This window comes from Pleurodeles waltl, chromosome 12, assembly GCF_031143425.1.
Source record: "Pleurodeles waltl isolate 20211129_DDA chromosome 12, aPleWal1.hap1.20221129, whole genome shotgun sequence".
Lineage (NCBI taxonomy): Eukaryota > Metazoa > Chordata > Amphibia > Caudata > Salamandridae > Pleurodeles > Pleurodeles waltl.
The window spans coordinates 125,460,023-125,481,137 of NC_090451.1; the positions used below are offsets into that span (position 1 = coordinate 125,460,023).

General features: G+C 42.9%; 5 non-coding genes across 5 annotated transcripts; all 5 read left to right on the forward strand.

The window, feature by feature from the left end:
• The first annotated feature begins 2,106 nt into the window (after nucleotides 1-2,106).
• TRNAL-UAG (transfer RNA leucine (anticodon UAG)) lies at nucleotides 2,107-2,188 on the forward strand. The gene has a single exon. It is a non-coding gene; the product is annotated as a tRNA-Leu (tRNA).
• A 4,121-nt stretch (nucleotides 2,189-6,309) lies between these two features.
• TRNAL-UAG (transfer RNA leucine (anticodon UAG)) lies at nucleotides 6,310-6,391 on the forward strand. Its single transcript has one exon. It is a non-coding gene; the product is annotated as a tRNA-Leu (tRNA).
• Nucleotides 6,392-10,511: 4,120 nt separating this feature from the next.
• Nucleotides 10,512-10,593, forward strand: TRNAL-UAG (transfer RNA leucine (anticodon UAG)). The gene has a single exon. It is a non-coding gene; the product is annotated as a tRNA-Leu (tRNA).
• A 4,098-nt stretch (nucleotides 10,594-14,691) lies between these two features.
• Nucleotides 14,692-14,773, forward strand: TRNAL-UAG (transfer RNA leucine (anticodon UAG)). The gene has a single exon. It is a non-coding gene; the product is annotated as a tRNA-Leu (tRNA).
• A 4,120-nt stretch (nucleotides 14,774-18,893) lies between these two features.
• Nucleotides 18,894-18,975, forward strand: TRNAL-UAG (transfer RNA leucine (anticodon UAG)). Its single transcript has one exon. It is a non-coding gene; the product is annotated as a tRNA-Leu (tRNA).
• The last annotated feature ends 2,140 nt before the right edge of the window (nucleotides 18,976-21,115 follow it).

The following is a 21,115-nucleotide window of genomic DNA, read 5'->3' on the forward strand; positions in this document are numbered from 1 at the left end:
CAAAGTGCACCAGCCACCACTGCCTGGGGTGTGACAGATTGTTTTCGATTGCAGTAAGGCAGATTGTTTTGGATTGCAGTGTGGTAGTTTGTTTTGGATTGGAGTGCAGAAGATTGCAGTGGGGTAGATTGTTTTGAATTGGAGTAGGGGAGATTGTTTTGAAGTGGAGTCGGGCAGATTGGAGTGGGTCAGATTGTTTTGGATCGGAGTAGGACAGATTGTTTTGGAGTGGTGCAGATTGTTTTTTATTAGAGTGGGGCAAATTGGAGTGAGACAGATTTGATAGGGGTGGCTGGAGAGGGTTGGAGTGGGATGAGTTAGAGTGGATTGGATTCGGGTGAGTGATTTGGACTGGAGTGAGGTGGATTAGTGTGGGTGAAGTGGTCTGGATGGGGGTGGATTGTAGTGGGGCAGATTGGAGTGGGGTGGATTGAAGTGTACCGCAGGATTATGTGTCAAAGCATAATTTCAGAATTTACACATAATAAAGAAACACTGTTGTTTTGCAATATTTTAAACAAGCTAATCGTCATCTTTTGAGAAGAGCGCCCACGAACAAAAACAAAAGAAAACATGCGTGGAACGTGGGAAAAGACGATTTGGCAAAATAAAAGAAAGTTCGATTTAAATTTAAAACTTATCAGTTTTGGTTGACCTGCTGGTCATGTTTTTGCCAGTCACAAGCCTTCTGTTTGCAGGGCACTAGAAGGTAAAAGGAAAAAATAGTACCTTGATCAGGTGGGGAGCAGCGGTCAGGCACTGATTAAGCTGAATCAATCAACGCTTGGTCGCTGCTCTACAGAGAGGAACGGAAATTATGCAAGACATGCCTTGATGAATTAGGAAACTGTAAAGAAGAGTGCCACATAAATAAAAAAATGGTGAGAGACATGCGGGCTCCAAGCCCTTTACTGAATACTACAGAGTCTATCAAGCGAGACCCTAAAAAGGTCAGTTAGTTAAAATAAACAAACATTGTTACTTCTAAATATCAACATTCCAAGGACGCCTTCATGGTCGTCAAGCAAAAAGTTCCTAGTGCATGGAGGGCCTTATGGTAGTTCTGAAGAGAGGCAAAGGACTTGGTCAGAGGGTGGCCTTGTTGGTGTGGTAGGGAGGCAATACCTCAAACGTTATTACTGGGGTAGGGGAGCTTGCAATTCGGAGTAATGAAAATTATCACAAAGCAATCAAGTAATTCCACATCAAAATAACAAGCGTGCGGGCTGACAACCATGCTCTCAGCATCAACGAGCGCAGAGTGAAGTGAATTTGACCATCCTCTGTGCATTTTTATTGCGAGGCTCATTTACATTTGACTTGGCGGGCAGAACGAGTGAGAACCCGGTCAATAGAAACAAAAATCATCTATTTAAAAAGTTTAGTTTCACGTGGGCCTGTTGTCCTTACTTCTTTCAGAATAGCTTTTGAACCTCTGTCCTGTGTGTGTCTGTGACTGTCACGTGAAAGGCAGTCAGAGCATCCAGGTGGGCCCCATGTCACCTGGGGCACCGCCCACCAGTGCTGGAGTTTTAAACAGCACCCGGTTGCATTTTGGGACTTGTGCCTTTTCAATGTGAGCTCAAAGACCGGGAAGTGTGGAATTCTGTTGGCTAAAAAATATTAGCAGCGGAATGTGAATAGGCCACACAAGACATGACGTCACTGGAAAGCTAAACAGTATGTTGGGGAGACTGGGTGCGGCAATAGGGCTGATGTCATGAATACGTGCAACTCCTCGGTTATTTTTGAATGAACTGCTCATTCATTAGATCCCACCCTAAGAAATGAGCCCACCAGTATGAACACTTGTTTCATTAGAAAATGATGGAGTCACATTGCCTATGTAGAGCAGGTGCTTATACCTTGGTTGGAAGTCATTGCTCGGAGAGTGTTGTCTTTTAAGGTGATTGCACTAGGTCCGAGCAGGTGGGAGAAGACTTGTGCAGTGACTGAGTAAGAGAGATAACCTACAATTACCACATCACCCTCCCGACATTGTAATCATGTCCTTTAAACGGTTTATCGACTCGACTTTCCACACTGAGTGCCAAGACGCAGGGGGTTTCGGTGCTCATGAAGTGCACAGACACACAGAAAACTGAAGGTAGCGTGGCCGAGCGGTCTAAGGCGCTGGATTTAGGCTCCAGTCTCTTTGGAGGCGTGGGTTCGAATCCCACCGCTGCCAGAGATGGATTTTAACAGATCTTAATGACGCATCTCCCTCCTGCCCCTTCAATTTGCATGCACAGTGACTCTACCAATAGGTCCCTAATTTTAAAACTCTTTTACAGTCTCCTTCTAAGTAAACTCCTAAACCGTGGACTCCCAAGAAATCGGCTGATGGGCGCTGCTGTTGTTTTCCTTCATTCTGCTTAGATCACCTTCAAATGGAAGGTTTAACAAATAATTTGTTCTCCCCACGCGGTCACCCCGCTCTTCTGTCTGCAAAATAAAATCGAACCTCTGTTAAATAAAGATTTAAAGCAAATTATCTATCTTCCCAAATAAAGTTGGTAAATGTGTTCTTCACAGTTATTTTAAATATCAGGTTTAAAATAAACAAGTGACGTACTCGGCAGGATTCGAACCTGCGCAAGGAACCCCCAATGAATTTCAAGCTCATCACCTTAGCCACTCGGCCATAACTACGAGCTCTCATTAACCCATACCGAAACTTTATATCACAACAGAATTGTGCACAATGGCCGTGCACACCTATATATAACTCCATTTAGTAGGATCTCTAACTGTGTGCAAAGGGCACATTGCTATGTTTCTGTCTAAGCTTTGCTTTAGGTCTGAGGTCTTAAGAACCAAAGCAGGCTCCACGAATACTTGTCTGCACAAAAAAACAAGCATTTGCAATGCGAAAGGTCTCACATTTGGGAGAGTTAGAGCTATTGGCGTTGCAAATGACAATGTCTTTTACCTAGGTTTTGGTTTTCCTTGGGAAAATTGTATGTGTCCACGTTGTGTTTTGGGGCCCTTCCTGTCGCGGGCGCTAGGCCTACCCACACAAGTGCGGTACCATTTTTATCGGGAGACTTGAGGAAACATAGAATAGCAAAACAAGTGTTACTGCCCCTTGTCTTTATCTACATTTTTTCCTTCCAAATATAAGACAGTGTGTAAAAAAGACGTCTACATGAGAAATGGCCTTTAATTCGCATGCTAGTGTGGGCACCCCAGAATTCAGAGATGTGCAAATAACCACTGCTCCTCAACACCTTATCTTGTGCCCATTTTGGAAATAGAAAGGTTTTCTTGATACCTATTTTTCACTCTTTATACTTTGGCAAATTAATTGCTGTATACCCGGTATAGAAAGAAAACCCACTGCAAGGTGCAGCTCATTTATTTTCTCTGGATACCTAGGGTTCTTGATGAACCTACAAGCCCAATATATCCCCGCAACCAGAAGAGTCCAGCAGACGTAACGGTATATTGCTTTCAAAATTCTGACATTGCAGAAAAAAGTTATAGAGTAAAACGTAGAGAAAAATGGCTGTTTTTTTCACCTCAATTTCAATATTTGTTTTTAGTTCAGTTGTTATTTTCTGTAGGAAACCCTTGTAAGATCTACACAAGTTACCCATTGCTGAATTCAGAATGTTGTCTTCTTTTCACAAATGTTTAGGTTACTGGGATCCAGCATTGGTTTCACACCCATTTCTGTCACTGACTGGAAGGAGGCTAAAAGCACACAAAATCGTAAAAATGGGGTATGTCCCAGTAAAATGCCAAAATTGAGTTGAAAAATTGGGTTTTCTGATTCAAGTCTGCCTGTCCCTGAAAGCTGGGAAGCTGGTGATTTTAGCACTGCAAACCCTTTGTGGATGCCAATTTCAGGGACAAAAACCACAAGCCTTCTTCTCCAGCCCTTTTTTCCATTTATTTTTTTTAAAATACATTTTTACTGTATTTTGGCTAATTTCTTGGTCTCCTTCAGGGGAACCCACAAAGTCTGGGTACCTCTAGAATCCCTAGGATGTTGCAAAAAAAGGACACAAATTTGGCGTGGGTAGCTTATGTGGACAAAAATGTATGATGGCCTAAGCGCGTCCTGCCCCAAATAGCCAAAAAAATGCCTGGCACCTGAGGGGGAAAAGGCCTGGCAGCGAAGGGGTTAAAATGCACTATTTTATTCCAATTTCTTCACTTAGCTTCAGATGAACTATTGTTCCCTCCCACCCCCTCCTTTCAAAGTGCACCAGCCACCACTGCCTGGGGTGGGACAGATTGTTTTCGATTGCAGTATGGCAGATTGTTTTGGATTGCAGTGTGGTAGTTTGTTTTGGATTGGAGTGCAGAAGATTGCAGTGGGGTAGATTGTTTTGAATTGGAGTAGGGGAGATTGTTTTGAAGTGGAGTCGGGCAGATTGGAGTGGGTCAGATTGTTTTAGATCGGAGTAGGACAGATTGTTTTGGAGTGGTGCAGATTGTTTTTTATTAGAGGGGGGCAAATTGGAGTGAGACAGATTTGATAGGGGTGGCTGGAGAGGGTTGGAGTGGGATGAGTTAGAGTGGATTGGATTCGGGTGAGTGATTTGGACTGGAGTGAGGTGGATTAGTGTGGGTGAAGTGGTCTGGATGGGGGTGGATTGTAGTGGGGCAGATTGGAGTGGGGTGGATTGAAGTGTACCGCAGGATTATGTGTCAAAGCATAATTTCAGAATTTACACATAATAAAGAAACACTGTTGTTTTGCAATATCTTAAACAAGCTAATCGTCATCTTTTGAGAAGAGCGCCCACGAACAAAAACAAAAGAAAACATGCGTGGAACGTGGGAAAAGACGATTTGGCAAAATAAAAGAAAGTTAGATTTAAATTTAAAACTTAACAGTTTTGGTTGACCTGCTGGTCATGTTTTTGCCAGTCACAAGCCTTCTGTTTGCAGGGCACTAGAAGGTAAAAGGAAAAAATAGTACCTTGATCAGGTGGGGAGCAGCGGTCAGGCACTGATTAAGCTGAATCAATCAACGCTTGGTCGCTGCTCTACAGAGAGGAACGGAAATTATGCAAGACATGCCTTGATGAATTAGGAAACTGTAAAGAAGAGTGCCACATAAATAAAAAAATGGTGAGAGACATGCGGGCTCCAAGCCCTTTACTGAATACTGCAGAGTCTATCAAGCGAGACCCTAAAAAGTTAAGTTAGTTAAAATAAACAAACATTTGTTACTTCTAAATATCAATATTCCAAGGACGCCTACATGGTCGTCAAGCAAAAAGTTCCTAGTGCATGGAGGGCCTTATGGTAGCTCTGAAGAGAGGCAAAGGACTTGGTCAGAGGGTGGCCTTGTTGGTGTGGTAGGGAGGCAATACCTCAAACGTTATTACTGGGGTAGGGGAGCTTGCAATTCAGAGTAATGAAAATTATCACAAAGCAATCAAGTAATTCCACATCAAAATAACAAGCGTGCGGGCTGACAACCATGCTCTCAGCATCAACGAGCGCAGAGTGAAGTGAATTTTACCATCCTCTGTGCATTTTTATTGCGAGGCTCATTTACATTTGACTTGGCGCGCAGAACGAGTGAGAACCCGGTCAATAGAAACAAAAATCATCTATTTAAAAAGTTTAGTTTCACGTGGGCCTGTTGTGCTTACTTCTTTCAGAATAGCTTTTGAACCTCTGTCCTGTGTGTGTCTGTGACTGTCACGTGAAAGGCAGTCAGAGCATCCAGGTGGGCCCCATGTCACCTGGGGCACCGCCCACCAGTGCTGGAGTTTTAAACAGCACCCGGTTGCATTTTGGGACTTGTGCCTTTTCAATGTGAGCTCAAAGACCGGGAAGTGTGGAATTCTGTTGGCTAAAAAATATTAACAGCGGAATGTGAATAGGCCACACAAGACATGACGTCACTGGAAAGCTAAACAGTATGTTGGGGAGACTGGGTGCGGCAATAGGGCTGATGTCATGAATACGTGCAACTCCTCGGTTATTTTTGAATGAAGTGCTCATTCATTAGATCCCACCCTAAGAAATGAGCCCACCAGTATGAACACTTGTTTCATTAGAAAATGATGGAGTCACATTGCCTATGTAGAGCAGGTGCTTATACCTTGGTTGGAAGTCATTGCTCGGAGAGTGTTGTCTTTTAAGGTGATTGCACTAGGTCCGAGCAGGTGGGAGAAGACTTGTGCAGTGACTGAGTAAGAGAGATAACCTTCAATTACCACATCACCCTCCCGACATTGTAATCATGTCCTTTAAACGGTTTATCGACTCGACTTTCCACACTAAGTGCCAAGACGCAGGGTTTCGGTGCTCATGAAGTGCACAGACACACAGAAAACTGAAGGTAGCGTGGCCGAGCGGTCTAAGGCGCTGGATTTAGGCTCCAGTCTCTTTGGAGGCCTGGGTTCGAATCCCACCGCTGCCAGAGATGGATTTTAACAGATCTTAATGACGCATCTCCCTCCTGCCCCTTCAATTTTCATACACAGTGACTCTACCAATAGGTCCCTAATTTTAAAACTCTTTCACAGTCTCCTTCTAAGTAAACTCCTAAACCGTGGACTCCCAAGAAATCGGCTGATGGGCGCTGCTGTTGTTTTCCTTCATTCTGCTTAGATCACCTTCAAATGGAAGGTTTAACAAATAATTTGTTCTCCCCACGCGGTCACCCCGCTCTTCTGTCTGCAAAATAAAATCGAACCTCTGTTAAATAAAGATTTAAAGCAAATTATCTATCTTCCCAAATAAAGTTGGTAAATGTGTTCTTCACAGTTATTTTAAATATCAGGTTTAAAATAAACAAGTGACGTACTCGGCAGGATTCGAACCTGCGCAAGGAACCCCCAATGAATTTCAAGCTCATCACCTTAGCCACTCGGCCATAACTACGAGCTCTCATTAACCCATACCGAAACTTTATATCACAACAGAATTGTGCACAATGGCCGTGCACACCTATATATAACTCCATTTAGTAGGATCTATAACTGTGTGCAAAGGGCACATTGCTATGTTTCTGTCTAAGCTTTGCTTTAGGTCTGAGGTCTTAAGAACCAAAGCAGGCTCCACGAATACTTGTCTGCACAAAAAAACAAGCATTTGCAATGCGAAAGGTCTCACATTTGGGAGAGTTAGAGCTATTGGCGTTGCAAATGACAATGTCTTTTACCTAGGTTTTGGTTTTCCTTGGGAAAATTGTATGTGTCCACGTTGTGTTTTGGGGCCCTTCCTGTCGCGGGCGCTAGGCCTACCCACACAAGTGCGGTACCATTTTTATCGGGAGACTTGAGGAAACATAGAATAGCAAAACAAGTGTTACTGCCCCTTGTCTTTATCTACATTTTTTCCTTCCAAATATAAGACAGTGTGTAAAAAAGACGTCTACATGAGAAATGGCCTTTAATTCGCATGCTAGTGTGGGCACCCCAGAATTCAGAGATGTGCAAATAACCACTGCTCCTCAACACCTTATCTTGTGCCCATTTTGGAAATAGAAAGGTTTTCTTGATACCTATTTTTCACTCTTTATACTTTGGCAAATTAATTGCTGTATACCCGGTATAGAAAGAAAACCCACTGCAAGGTGCAGCTCATTTATTTTCTCTGGATACCTAGGGTTCTTGATGAACCTACAAGCCCAATATATCCCCGCAACCAGAAGAGTCCAGCAGACGTAACGGTATATTGCTTTCAAAATTCTGACATTGCAGAAAAAAGTTACAGAGTAAAACGTAGAGAAAAATGGCTGTTTTTTTCACCTCAATTTCAATATTTGTTTTTAGTTCAGTTGTTATTTTCTGTAGGAAACCCTTGTAAGATCTACACAAGTTACCCATTGCTGAATTCAGAATGTTGTCTTCTTTTCACAAATGTTTAGGTTACTGGGATCCAGCATTGGTTTCACACCCATTTCTGTCACTGACTGGAAGGAGGCTAAAAGCACACAAAATCGTAAAAATGGGGTATGTCCCAGTAAAATGCCAAAATTGAGTTGAAAAATTGGGTTTTCTGATTCAAGTCTGCCTGTCCCTGAAAGCTGGGAAGCTGGTGATTTTAGCACTGCAAACCCTTTGTGGATGCCAATTTCAGGGACAAAAACCACAAGCCTTCTTCTCCAGCCCTTTTTTCCATTTATTTTTTTTAAAATACATTTTTACTGTATTTTGGCTAATTTCTTGGTCTCCTTCAGGGGAACCCACAAAGTCTGGGTACCTCTAGAATCCCTAGGATGTTGCAAAAAAAGGACACAAATTTGGCGTGGGTAGCTTATGTGGACAAAAATGTATGATGGCCTAAGCGCGTCCTGCCCCAAATAGCCAAAAAAATGCCTGGCACCTGAGGGGGAAAAGGCCTGGCAGCGAAGGGGTTAAAATGCACTATTTTATTCCAATTTCTTCACTTAGCTTCAGATGAACTATTGTTCCCTCCCACCCCCTCCTTTCAAAGTGCACCAGCCACCACTGCCTGGGGTGGGACAGATTGTTTTCGATTGCAGTATGGCAGATTGTTTTGGATTGCAGTGTGGTAGTTTGTTTTGGATTGGAGTGCAGAAGATTGCAGTGGGGTAGATTGTTTTGAATTGGAGTAGGGGAGATTGTTTTGAAGTGGAGTCGGGCAGATTGGAGTGGGTCAGATTGTTTTGGATCGGAGTAGGACAGATTGTTTTGGAGTGGTGCAGATTGTTTTTTATTAGAGGGGGGCAAATTGGAGTGAGACAGATTTGATAGGGGTGGCTGGAGAGGGTTGGAGTGGGATGAGTTAGAGTGGATTGGATTCGGGTGAGTGATTTGGACTGGAGTGAGGTGGATTAGTGTGGGTGAAGTGGTCTGGATGGGGGTGGATTGTAGTGGGGCAGATTGGAGTGGGGTGGATTGAAGTGTACCGCAGGATTATGTGTCAAAGCATAATTTCAGAATTTACACATAATAAAGAAACACTGTTGTTTTGCAATATCTTAAACAAGCTAATCGTCATCTTTTGAGAAGAGCGCCCACGAACAAAAACAAAAGAAAACATGCGTGGAACGTGGGAAAAGACGATTTGGCAAAATAAAAGAAAGTTAGATTTAAATTTAAAACTTAACAGTTTTGGTTGACCTGCTGGTCATGTTTTTGCCAGTCACAAGCCTTCTGTTTGCAGGGCACTAGAAGGTAAAAGGAAAAAATAGTACCTTGATCAGGTGGGGAGCAGCGGTCAGGCACTGATTAAGCTGAATCAATCAACGCTTGGTCGCTGCTCTACAGAGAGGAACGGAAATTATGCAAGACATGCCTTGATGAATTAGGAAACTGTAAAGAAGAGTGCCACATAAATAAAAAAATGGTGAGAGACATGCGGGCTCCAAGCCCTTTACTGAATACTACAGAGTCTATCAAGCGAGACCCTAAAAAGTTAAGTTAGTTAAAATAAACAAACATTGTTACTTCTAAATATCAATATTCCAAGGACGCCTACATGGTCGTCAAGCAAAAAGTTCCTAGTGCATGGAGGGCCTTATGGTAGTTCTGAAGAGAGGCAAAGGACTTGGTCAGAGGGTGGCCTTGTTGGTGTGGTAGGGAGGCAATACCTCAAACATTATTACTGGGGTAGGGGAGCTTGCAATTCAGAGTAATGAAAATTATCACAAAGCAATCAAGTAATTCCACATCAAAATAACAAGCGTGCGGGCTGACAACCATGCTCTCAGCATCAACGAGCGCAGAGTGAAGTGAATTTTACCATCCTCTGTGCATTTTTATTGCGAGGCTCATTTACATTTGACTTGGCGCGCAGAACGAGTGAGAACCCGGTCAATAGAAACAAAAATCATCTATTTAAAAAGTTTAGTTTCACGTGGGCCTGTTGTGCTTACTTCTTTCAGAATAGCTTTTGAACCTCTGTCCTGTGTGTGTCTGTGACTGTCACGTGAAAGGCAGTCAGAGCATCCAGGTGGGCCCCATGTCACCTGGGGCACCGCCCACCAGTGCTGGAGTTTTAAACAGCACCCGGTTGCATTTTGGGACTTGTGCCTTTTCAATGTGAGCTCAAAGACCGGGAAGTGTGGAATTCTGTTGGCTAAAAAATATTAACAGCGGAATGTGAATAGGCCACACAAGACATGACGTCACTGGAAAGCTAAACAGTATGTTGGGGAGACTGGGTGCGGCAATAGGGCTGATGTCATGAATACGTGCAACTCCTCGGTTATTTTTGAATGAACTGCTCATTCATTAGATCCCACCCTAAGAAATGAGCCCACCAGTATGAACACTTGTTTCATTAGAAAATGATGGAGTCACATTGCCTATGTAGAGCAGGTGCTTATACCTTGGTTGGAAGTCATTGCTCGGAGAGTGTTGTCTTTTAAGGTGATTGCACTAGGTCCGAGCAGGTGGGAGAAGACTTGTGCAGTGACTGAGTAAGAGAGATAACCTTCAATTACCACATCACCCTCCCGACATTGTAATCATGTCCTTTAAACGGTTTATCGACTCGACTTTCCACACTAAGTGCCAAGACGCAGGGTTTCGGTGCTCATGAAGTGCACAGACACACAGAAAACTGAAGGTAGCGTGGCCGAGCGGTCTAAGGCGCTGGATTTAGGCTCCAGTCTCTTTGGAGGCCTGGGTTCGAATCCCACCGCTGACAGAGATGGATTTTAACAGATCTTAATGACGCATCTCCCTCCTGCCCCTTCAATTTTCATACACAGTGACTCTACCAATAGGTCCCTAATTTTAAAACTCTTTTACAGTCTCCTTCTAAGTAAACTCCTAAACCGTGGACTCCCAAGAAATCGGCTGATGGGCGCTGCTGTTGTTTTCCTTCATTCTGCTTAGATCACCTTCAAATGGAAGGTTTAACAAATAATTTGTTCTCCCCACGCGGTCACCCCGCTCTTCTGTCTGCAAAATAAAATCGAACCTCTGTTAAATAAAGATTTAAAGCAAATTATCTATCTTCCCAAATAAAGTTGGTAAATGTGTTCTTCACAGTTATTTTAAATATCAGGTTTAAAATAAACAAGTGACGTACTCGGCAGGATTCGAACCTGCGCAAGGAACCCCCAATGAATTTCAAGCTCATCACCTTAGCCACTCGGCCATAACTACGAGCTCTCATTAACCCATACCGAAACTTTATATCACAACAGAATTGTGCACAATGGCCGTGCACACCTATATATAACTCCATTTAGTAGGATCTCTAACTGTGTGCAAAGGGCACATTGCTATGTTTCTGTCTAAGCTTTGCTTTAGGTCTGAGGTCTTAAGAACCAAAGCAGGCTCCACGAATACTTGTCTGCACAAAAAAACAAGCATTTGCAATGCGAAAGGTCTCACATTTGGGAGAGTTAGAGCTATTGGCGTTGCAAATGACAATGTCTTTTACCTAGGTTTTGGTTTTCCTTGGGAAAATTGTATGTGTCCACGTTGTGTTTTGGGGCCCTTCCTGTCGCGGGCGCTAGGCCTACCCACACAAGTGCGGTACCATTTTTATCGGGAGACTTGAGGAAACATAGAATAGCAAAACAAGTGTTACTGCCCCTTGTCTTTATCTACATTTTTTCCTTCCAAATATAAGACAGTGTGTAAAAAAGACGTCTACATGAGAAATGGCCTTTAATTCGCATGCTAGTGTGGGCACCCCAGAATTCAGAGATGTGCAAATAACCACTGCTCCTCAACACCTTATCTTGTGCCCATTTTGGAAATAGAAAGGTTTTCTTGATACCTATTTTTCACTCTTTATACTTTGGCAAATTAATTGCTGTATACCCGGTATAGAAAGAAAACCCACTGCAAGGTGCAGCTCATTTATTTTCTCTGGATACCTAGGGTTCTTGATGAACCTACAAGCCCAATATATCCCCGCAACCAGAAGAGTCCAGCAGACGTAACGGTATATTGCTTTCAAAATTCTGACATTGCAGAAAAAAGTTACAGAGTAAAACGTAGAGAAAAATGGCTGTTTTTTTCACCTCAATTTCAATATTTGTTTTTAGTTCAGTTGTTATTTTCTGTAGGAAACCCTTGTAAGATCTACACAAGTTACCCATTGCTGAATTCAGAATGTTGTCTTCTTTTCACAAATGTTTAGGTTACTGGGATCCAGCATTGGTTTCACACCCATTTCTGTCACTGACTGGAAGGAGGCTAAAAGCACACAAAATCGTAAAAATGGGGTATGTCCCAGTAAAATGCCAAAATTGAGTTGAAAAATTGGGTTTTCTGATTCAAGTCTGCCTGTCCCTGAAAGCTGGGAAGCTGGTGATTTTAGCACTGCAAACCCTTTGTGGATGCCAATTTCAGGGACAAAAACCACAAGCCTTCTTCTCCAGCCCTTTTTTCTATTTATTTTTTTTAAAATACATTTTTACTGTATTTTGGCTAATTTCTTGGTCTCCTTCAGGGGAACCCACAAAGTCTGGGTACCTCTAGAATCCCTAGGATGTTGCAAAAAAAGGACACAAATTTGGCGTGGGTAGCTTATGTGGACAAAAATGTATGATGGCCTAAGCGCGTCCTGCCCCAAATAGCCAAAAAAATGCCTGGCACCTGAGGGGGAAAAGGCCTGGCAGCGAAGGGGTTAAAATGCACTATTTTATTCCAATTTCTTCACTTAGCTTCAGATGAACTATTGTTCCCTCCCACCCCCTCCTTTCAAAGTGCACCAGCCACCACTGCCTGGGGTGGGACAGATTGTTTTCGATTGCAGTATGGCAGATTGTTTTGGATTGCAGTGTGGTAGTTTGTTTTGGATTGGACTGCAGAAGATTGCAGTGGGGTAGATTGTTTTGAATTGGAGTAGGGGAGATTGTTTTGAAGTGGAGTCGGGCAGATTGGAGTGGGTCAGATTGTTTTGGATCGGAGTAGGACAGATTGTTTTGGAGTGGTGCAGATTGTTTTTTATTAGAGTGGGGCAAATTGGAGTGAGACAGATTTGATAGGGGTGGCTGGAGAGGGTTGGAGTGGGATGAGTTAGAGTGGATTGGATTCGGGTGAGTGATTTGGACTGGAGTGAGGTGGATTAGTGTGGGTGAAGTGGTCTGGATGGGGGTGGATTGTAGTGGGGCAGATTGGAGTGGGGTGGATTGAAGTGTACCGCAGGATTATATGTCAAAGCATAATTTCAGAATTTACACATAATAAAGAAACACTGTTGTTTTGCAATATTTTAAACAAGCTAATCGTCATCTTTTGAGAAGAGCGCCCACGAACAAAAACAAAAGAAAACATGCGTGGAACGTGGGAAAAGATGATTTGGCAAAATAAAAGAAAGTTAGATTTAAATTTAAAACTTAACAGTTTTGGTTGACCTGCTGGTCATGTTTTTGCCAGTCACAAGCCTTCTGTTTGCAGGGCACTAGAAGGTAAAAGGAAAAAATAGTACCTTGATCAGGTGGGGAGCAGCGGTCAGGCACTGATTAAGCTGAATCAATCAACGCTTGGTCGCTGCTCTACAGAGAGGAACGGAAATTATGCAAGACATGCCTTGATGAATTAGGAAACTGTAAAGAAGAGTGCCACATAAATAAAAAAATGGTGAGAGACATGCGGGCTCCAAGCCCTTTACTGAATACTACAGAGTCTATCAAGCGAGACCCTAAAAAGTTAAGTTAGTTAAAATAAACAAACATTGTTACTTCTAAATATCAATATTCCAAGGACGCCTAGATGGTCGTCAAGCAAAAAGTTCCTAGTGCATGGAGGGGCTTATGGTAGTTCTGAAGAGAGGCAAAGGACTTGGTCAGAGGGTGGCCTTGTTGGTGTGGTAGGGAGGCAATACCTCAAACGTTATTACTGGGGTAGGGGAGCTTGCAATTCAGAGTAATGAAAATTATCACAAAGCAATCAAGTAATTCCACATCAAAATAACAAGCGTGCGGGCTGACAACCATGCTCTCAGCATCAACGAGCGCAGAGTGAAGTGAATTTTACCATCCTCTGTGCATTTTTACTGCGAGGCTCATTTACATTTGACTTGGCGCGCAGAACGAGTGAGAAACCGGTCAATAAAAAGAAAAATCATCTATTTAAAAAGTTTAGTTTCACGTGGGCCAGTTGAGCTTACTTCTTTCAGAATAGCTTTTGAACCTCTGTCCTGTGTGTGTCTGTGACTGTCACGTGAAAGGCAGTCAGAGCATCCAGGTGGGCCCCATGTCACCTGGGGCACCGCCCACCAGTGCTGGAGTTTTAAACAGCACCCGGTTGCATTTTGGGACTTGTGCCTTTTCAATGTGAGCTCAAAGACCGGGAAGTGTGGAATTCTGTTGGCTAAAAAATATTAACAGCGGAATGTGAATAGGCCACTCAAGACATGACGTCACTGGAAAGCTAAACAGTATGTTGGGGAGACTGGGAGCGGCAATAGGGCTGATGTCATGAATACGTGCAACTCCTCGGTTATTTTTGAATGAAGTGCTCATTCATTAGATCCCACCCTAAGAAATGAGCCCACCAGTATGAACACTTGTTTCATTAGAAAATGATGGAGTCACATTGCCTATGGTTGGAAGTCATTGCTCGGAGAGTGTTGTCTTTTAAGGTGATTGCACTAGGTCCGAGCAGGTGGGAGAAGACTTGTGCAGTGACTGAGTAAGAGAGATAACCTTCAATTACCACATCACCCTCCCGACATTGTAATCATGTCCATGAAATGGTTTATCAACTCGAATTTCCACACTAAGTGAGGAGACTCAGGGTTTCGGTGCTCATGAAGTGCACAGACACACAGAAAACTGAAGGTAGCGTGGCCGAGCGGTCTAAGGCGCTGGATTTAGGCTCCAGTCTCTTTGGAGGCGTGGGTTCGAATCCCACCGCTGCCAGAGATGGATTTTAACAGATCTTAATGACGCATCTCCCTCCTGCCCCTTCAATTTGCATGCACAGTGACTCTACCAATAGGTCCCTAATTTTAAAACTCTTTTACAGTCTCCTTCTAAGTAAACTCCTAAACCGTGGACTCCCAAGAAATCGGCTGATGGGCGCTGATGTTGTTTTCCTTCATTCTGCTTAGATCACCTTCAAATGGAAGGTTTAACAAATAATTTGTTCTCCCCACGCGGTCACCCCGCTCTTCTCTATGCAAAATAAAATCGAACCTCTGTTAAATAAAGATTTAAAGCAAATTATCTATCTTCCCAAATAAAGTTGGTAAATGTGTTCTTCACAGTTATTTTAAATATCAGGTTTAAAATAAACAAGTGACGCACTCTGCAGGATTCGAACCTGCGCAAGGAACCCCCAATGAATTTCAAGCTCATCACCTTAGCCACTCGGCCATAACTACGAGCTCTCGTTAACCCATACCGAAACTTTATATCACAACAGAAGTGTGCACAATGGCCGTGCACACCTATATATAACTCCATTTAGTTGTATCTCTAACTGTGTGCAAACGGCACATTGCTATGTTTCTGTCTAAGCTTTGCTTTAGGTCTGAGGTCTTAAGAACCAAAGCAGGCTCCACGAATACTTGTCTGCACAAAAAAACAAGCATTTGCAATGCGAAAGGTCTCACATTTGGGAGAGTTAGAGCTATTGGCGTTGCAAATGACAATGTCTTTTACCTAGGTTTTGGTTTTCCTTGGGAAAATTGTATGTGTCCACGTTGTGTTTTGGGGCACTTCCTGTCGCGGGCGCTAGGCCTACCCACACAAGTGCGGTACCATTTTTATCGGGAGACTTGAGGAAACATAGAATAGCAAAACAAGAGTTACTGCCCCTTGTCTTTATCTACATTTTTTCCTTCCAAATATAAGACAGTGTGTAAAAAAGACGTCTATATGAGAAATGCCCTTTAATTCGCATGCTAGTGTGGGCACCCCAGAATTCAGAGATGTGCAAATAACCACTGCTCCTCAACACCTTATCTTGTGCCCATTTTGGAAATAGAAAGGTTTTCTTGATACCTATTTTTCACTCTTTATACTTCGGCAAATTAATTGCTGTATACCCGGTATAGAAAGAAAACCCACTGCAAGGTGCAGCTCATTTATTTTCTCTGGATACCTAGGGTTCTTGATGAACCTACAAGCCCAATATATCCCCGCAACCAGAAGAGTCCAGCAGACGTAACGGTATATTGCTTTCAAAATTCTGACATTGCAGAAAAAAGTTACAGAGTAAAACGTAGAGAAAAATGGCTGTTTTTTTCACCTCAATTTCAATATTTGTTTTTAGTTCAGTTGTTATTTTCTGTAGGAAACCCTTGTAAGATCTACACAAGTTACCCATTGCTGAATTCAGAATGTTGTCTTCTTTTCACAAATGTTTAGGTTACTGGGATCCAGCATTGGTTTCACACCCATTTCTGTCACTGACTGGAAGGAGGCTAAAAGCACACAAAATCGTAAAAATGGGGTATGTCCCAGTAAAATGCCAAAATTGAGTTGAAAAATTGGGTTTTCTGATTCAAGTCTGCCTGTCCCTGAAAGCTGGGAAGCTGGTGATTTTAGCACTGCAAACCCTTTGTGGATGCCAATTTCAGGGACAAAAACCACAAGCCTTCTTCTCCAGCCCTTTTTTCCATTTATTTTTTTAAAAATACATTTTTACTGTATTTTGGCTAATTTCTTGGTCTCCTTCAGGGGAACCCACAAAGTCTGAGTACCTCTAGAATCCCTAGGATGTTGCAAAAAAAGGACACAAATTTGGCGTGGGTAGCTTATGTGGACAAAAATGTATGATGGCCTAAGCGCGTCCTGCCCCAAATAGCCAAAAAAATGCCTGGCACCTGAGGGGGAAAAGGCCTGGCAGCGAAGGGGTTAAAATGCACTATTTTATTCCAATTTCTTCACTTAGCTTCAGATGAACTATTGTTCCCTCCCACCCCCTCCTTTCAAAGTGCACCAGCCACCACTGCCTGGGGTGGGACAGATTGTTTTCGATTGCAGTATGGCAGATTGTTTTGGATTGCAGTGTGGTAGTTTGTTTTGGATTGGAGTGCAGAAGATTGCAGTGGAGTAGATTGTTTTGAATTGGAGTAGGGGAGATTGTTTTGAAGTGGAGTCGGGCAGATTGGAGTGGGTCAGATTGTTTTGGATCGGAGTAGGACAGATTGTTTTGGAGTGGTGCAGATTGTTTTTTATTAGAGTGGGGCAAATTGGAGTGAGACAGATTTGATAGGGGTGGCTGGAGAGGGTTGGAGTGGGATGAGTTAGAGTGGATTGGATTCGGGTGAGTGATTTGGACTGGAGTGAGGTGGATTAGTGTGGGTGAAGTGGTCTGGATGGGGGTGGATTGTAGTGGGGCAGATTGGAGTGGGGTGGATTGAAGTGTACCGCAGGATTATGTGTCAAAGCATAATTTCAGAATTTACACATAATAAAGAAACACTGTTGTTTTGCAATATTTTAAACAAGCTAATCGTCATCTTTTGAGAAGAGCGCCCACGAACAAAAACAAAAGAAAACATGCGTGGAACGTGGGAAAAGACGATTTGGCAAAATAAAAGAAAGTTCGATTTAAATTTAAAACTTAACAGTTTTGGTTGACCTGCTGGTCATGTTTTTGCCAGTCACAAGCCTTCTGTTTGCAGGGCACTAGAAGGTAAAAGGAAAAAATAGTACCTTGATCAGGTGGGGAGCAGCGGTCAGGCACTGATTAAACTGAATCAATCAACGCTTGGTCGCTGCTCTACAGAGAGGAACGGAAATGATGCAAGACATGCCTTGATGAATTAAGAAACTGTAAAGAAGAGTGCCACATAAATAAAAAAATGGTGAGAGACATGCGGGCTCCAAGCCCTTTACTGAATACTACAGAGTCTATCAAGCGAGACCCTAAAAAGGTCAGTTAGTTAAAATAAACAAACATTGTTACTTCTAAATATCAATATTCCAAGGACGCCTACATGGTCGTCAAGCAAAAAGTTCCTAGTGCATGGAGGGCCTTATGGTAGTTCTGAAGAGAGGCAAAGGACTTGGTCAGAGGGTGGCCTTGTTGGTGTGGTAGGGAGGCAATACCTCAAACGTTATTACTGGGGTAGGGGAGCTTGCAATTCGGAGTAATGAAAATTATCACAAAGCAATCAAGTAATTCCACATCAAAATAACAAGCGTGCGGGCTGACAACCATGCTCTCAGCATCAACGAGCGCAGAGTGAAGTGAATTTGACCATCCTCTGTGCATTTTTATTGCGAGGCTCATTTACATTTGACTTGGCGCGCAGAACGAGTGAGAACCCGGTCAATAGAAACAAAAATCATCTATTTAAAAAGTTTAGTTTCACGTGGGCCTGTTGTGCTTACTTCTTTCAGAATAGCTTTTGAACCTCTGTCCTGTGTGTGTCTGTGACTGTCACGTGAAAGGCAGTCAGAGCATCCAGGTGGGCCCCATGTCACCTGGGGCACCGCCCACCAGTGCTGGAGTTTTAAACAGCACCCGGTTGCATTTTGGGACTTGTGCCTTTTCAATGTGAGCTCAAAGACCGGGAAGTGTGGAATTCTGTTGGCTAAAAAATATTAACAGCGGAATGTGAATAGGCCACACAAGACATGACGTCACTGGAAAGCTAAACAGTATGTTGGGGAGACTGGGTGCGGCAATAGGGCTGATGTCATGAATACGTGCAACTCCTCAGTTATTTTTGAATGAACTGCTCATTCATTAGATCCCACCCTAAGAAATGACCCCACCATTATGAACACTTGTTTCATTAGAAAATGATGGAGTCACATTGCCTATGTAGAGCAGGTGCTTATACCTTGGTTGGAAGTCATTGCTCGGAGAGTGTTGTCTTTTAAGGTGATTGCACTAGGTCCGAGCAGGTGGGAGAAGACTTGTGCAGTGACTGAGTAAGAGAGATAACCTTCAATTACCACATCACCCTCCCGACATTGTAATCATGTCCATGAAATGGTTTATCAACTCGACTTTCCACACTAAGTGAGGAGACTCAGGGTTTCGGTGCTCATGAAGTGCACAGACAGACTGAGAGCAACAGGTAGCGTGGCCGAGCGGTCTAAGGCGCTGGATTTAGGCTCCAGTCTCTTTGGAGGCGTGGGTTCGAATCCCACCGCTGCCAGAGATGGATTTTAACAGATCTTAATGACGCATCTCCCTCCTGCCCCTTCAATTTGCATGCACAGTGACTCTACCAATAGGTCCCTAATTTTAAAACTCTTTTACAGTCTCCTTCTAAGTAAACTCCTAAACCGTGGACTACCAAGAAATCGGCTGATGGGCGCTGCTGTTGTTTTCCTTTATTCTGCTTAGATCACCTTCAAATGGAAGGTTTAACAAATAATTTGTTCTCCCCACGCGGTCACCCCGCTCTTCTCTATGCAAAATAAAATCGAACCTCTGTTAAATAAAGATTTAAAGCAAATTATCTATCTTCCCAAATAAAGTTGGTAAATGTGTTCTTCACAGTTATTTTAAATATCAGGTTTAAAATAAACAAGTGACGCACTCGGCAGGATTCGAACCTGCGCAAGGAACCCCCAATGAATTTCAAGCTCATCACCTTAGCCACTCGGCCATAACTACGAGCTCTCGTTAACCCATACCGAAACTTTATATCACAACAGAAGTGTGCACAATGGCCGTGCACACCTATATATAACTCCATTTAGTTGTATCTCTAACTGTGTGCAAACGGCACATTGCTATGTTTCTGTCTAAGCTTTGCTTTAGGTCTGAGGTCTTAAGAACCAAAGCAGGCTCCACGAATACTTGTCTGCACAAAAAAACAAGCATTTGCAATGCGAAAGGTCTCACATTTGGGAGAGTTAGAGCTATTGGCGTTGCAAATGACAATGTCTTTTACCTAGGTTTTGGTTTTCCTTGGGAAAATTGTATGTGTCCACGTTGTGTTTTGGGGCACTTCCTGTCGCGGGCGCTAGGCCTACCCACACAAGTGCGGTACCATTTTTATCGGGAGACTTGAGGAAACATAGAATAGCAAAACAAGTGTTACTGCCCCTTGTCTTTATCTACATTTTTTCCTTCCAAATATAAGACAGTGTGTAAAAAAGACGTCTATATGAGAAATGCCCTTTAATTCGCATGCTAGTGTGGGCACCCCAGAATTCAGAGATGTGCAAATAACCACTGCTCCTCAACACCTTATCTTGTGCCCATTTTGGAAATAGAAAGGTTTTCTTGATACCTATTTTTCACTCTTTATACTTCGGCAAATTAATTGCTGTATACCCGGTATAGAAAGAAAACCCACTGCAAGGTGCAGCTCATTTATTTTCTCTGGATACCTAGGGTTCTTGATGAACCTACAAGCCCAATATATCCCCGCAACCAGAAGAGTCCAGCAGACGTAACGGTATATTGCTTTCAAAATTCTGACATTGCAGAAAAAAGTTACAGAGTAAAACGTAGAGAAAAATGGCTGTTTTTTTCACCTCAATTTCAATATTTGTTTTTAGTTCAGTTGTTATTTTCTGTAGGAAACCCTTGTAAGATCTACACAAGTTACCCATTGCTGAATTCAGAATGTTGTCTTCTTTTCACAAATGTTTAGGTTACTGGGATCCAGCATTGGTTTCACACCCATTTCTGTCACTGACTGGAAGGAGGCTAAAAGCACACAAAATCGTAAAAATGGGGTATGTCCCAGTAAAATGCCAAAATTGAGTTGAAAAATTGGGTTTTCTGATTCAAGTCTGCCTGTCCCTGAAAGCTGGGATGCTGGTGATTTTAGCACTGCAAACCCTTTGTGGATGCCAATTTCAGGGACAAAAACCACAAGCCTTCTTCTCCAGCCCTTTTTTCCATTTATTTTTTTAAAAATACATTTTTACTGTATTTTGGCTAATTTCTTGGTCTCCTTCAGGGGAACCCACAAAGTCTGGGTACCTCTAGAATCCCTAGGATGTTGCAAAAAAAGGACACAAATTTGGCGTGGGTAGCTTATGTGGACAAAAATGTATGATGGCCTAAGCGCGTCCTGCCCCAAATAGCCAAAAAAATGCCTGGCACCTGAGGGGGAAAAGGCCTGGCAGCGAAGGGGTTAAAATGCACTATTTTATTCCAATTTCTTCACTTAGCTTCAGATGAACTATTGTTCCCTCCCACCCCCTCCTTTCAAAGTGCACCAGCCACCACTGCCTGGGGTGTGACAGATTGTTTTCGATTGCAGTAAGGCAGATTGTTTTGGATTGCAGTGTGGTAGTTTGTTTTGGATTGGAGTGCAGAAGATTGCAGTGGGG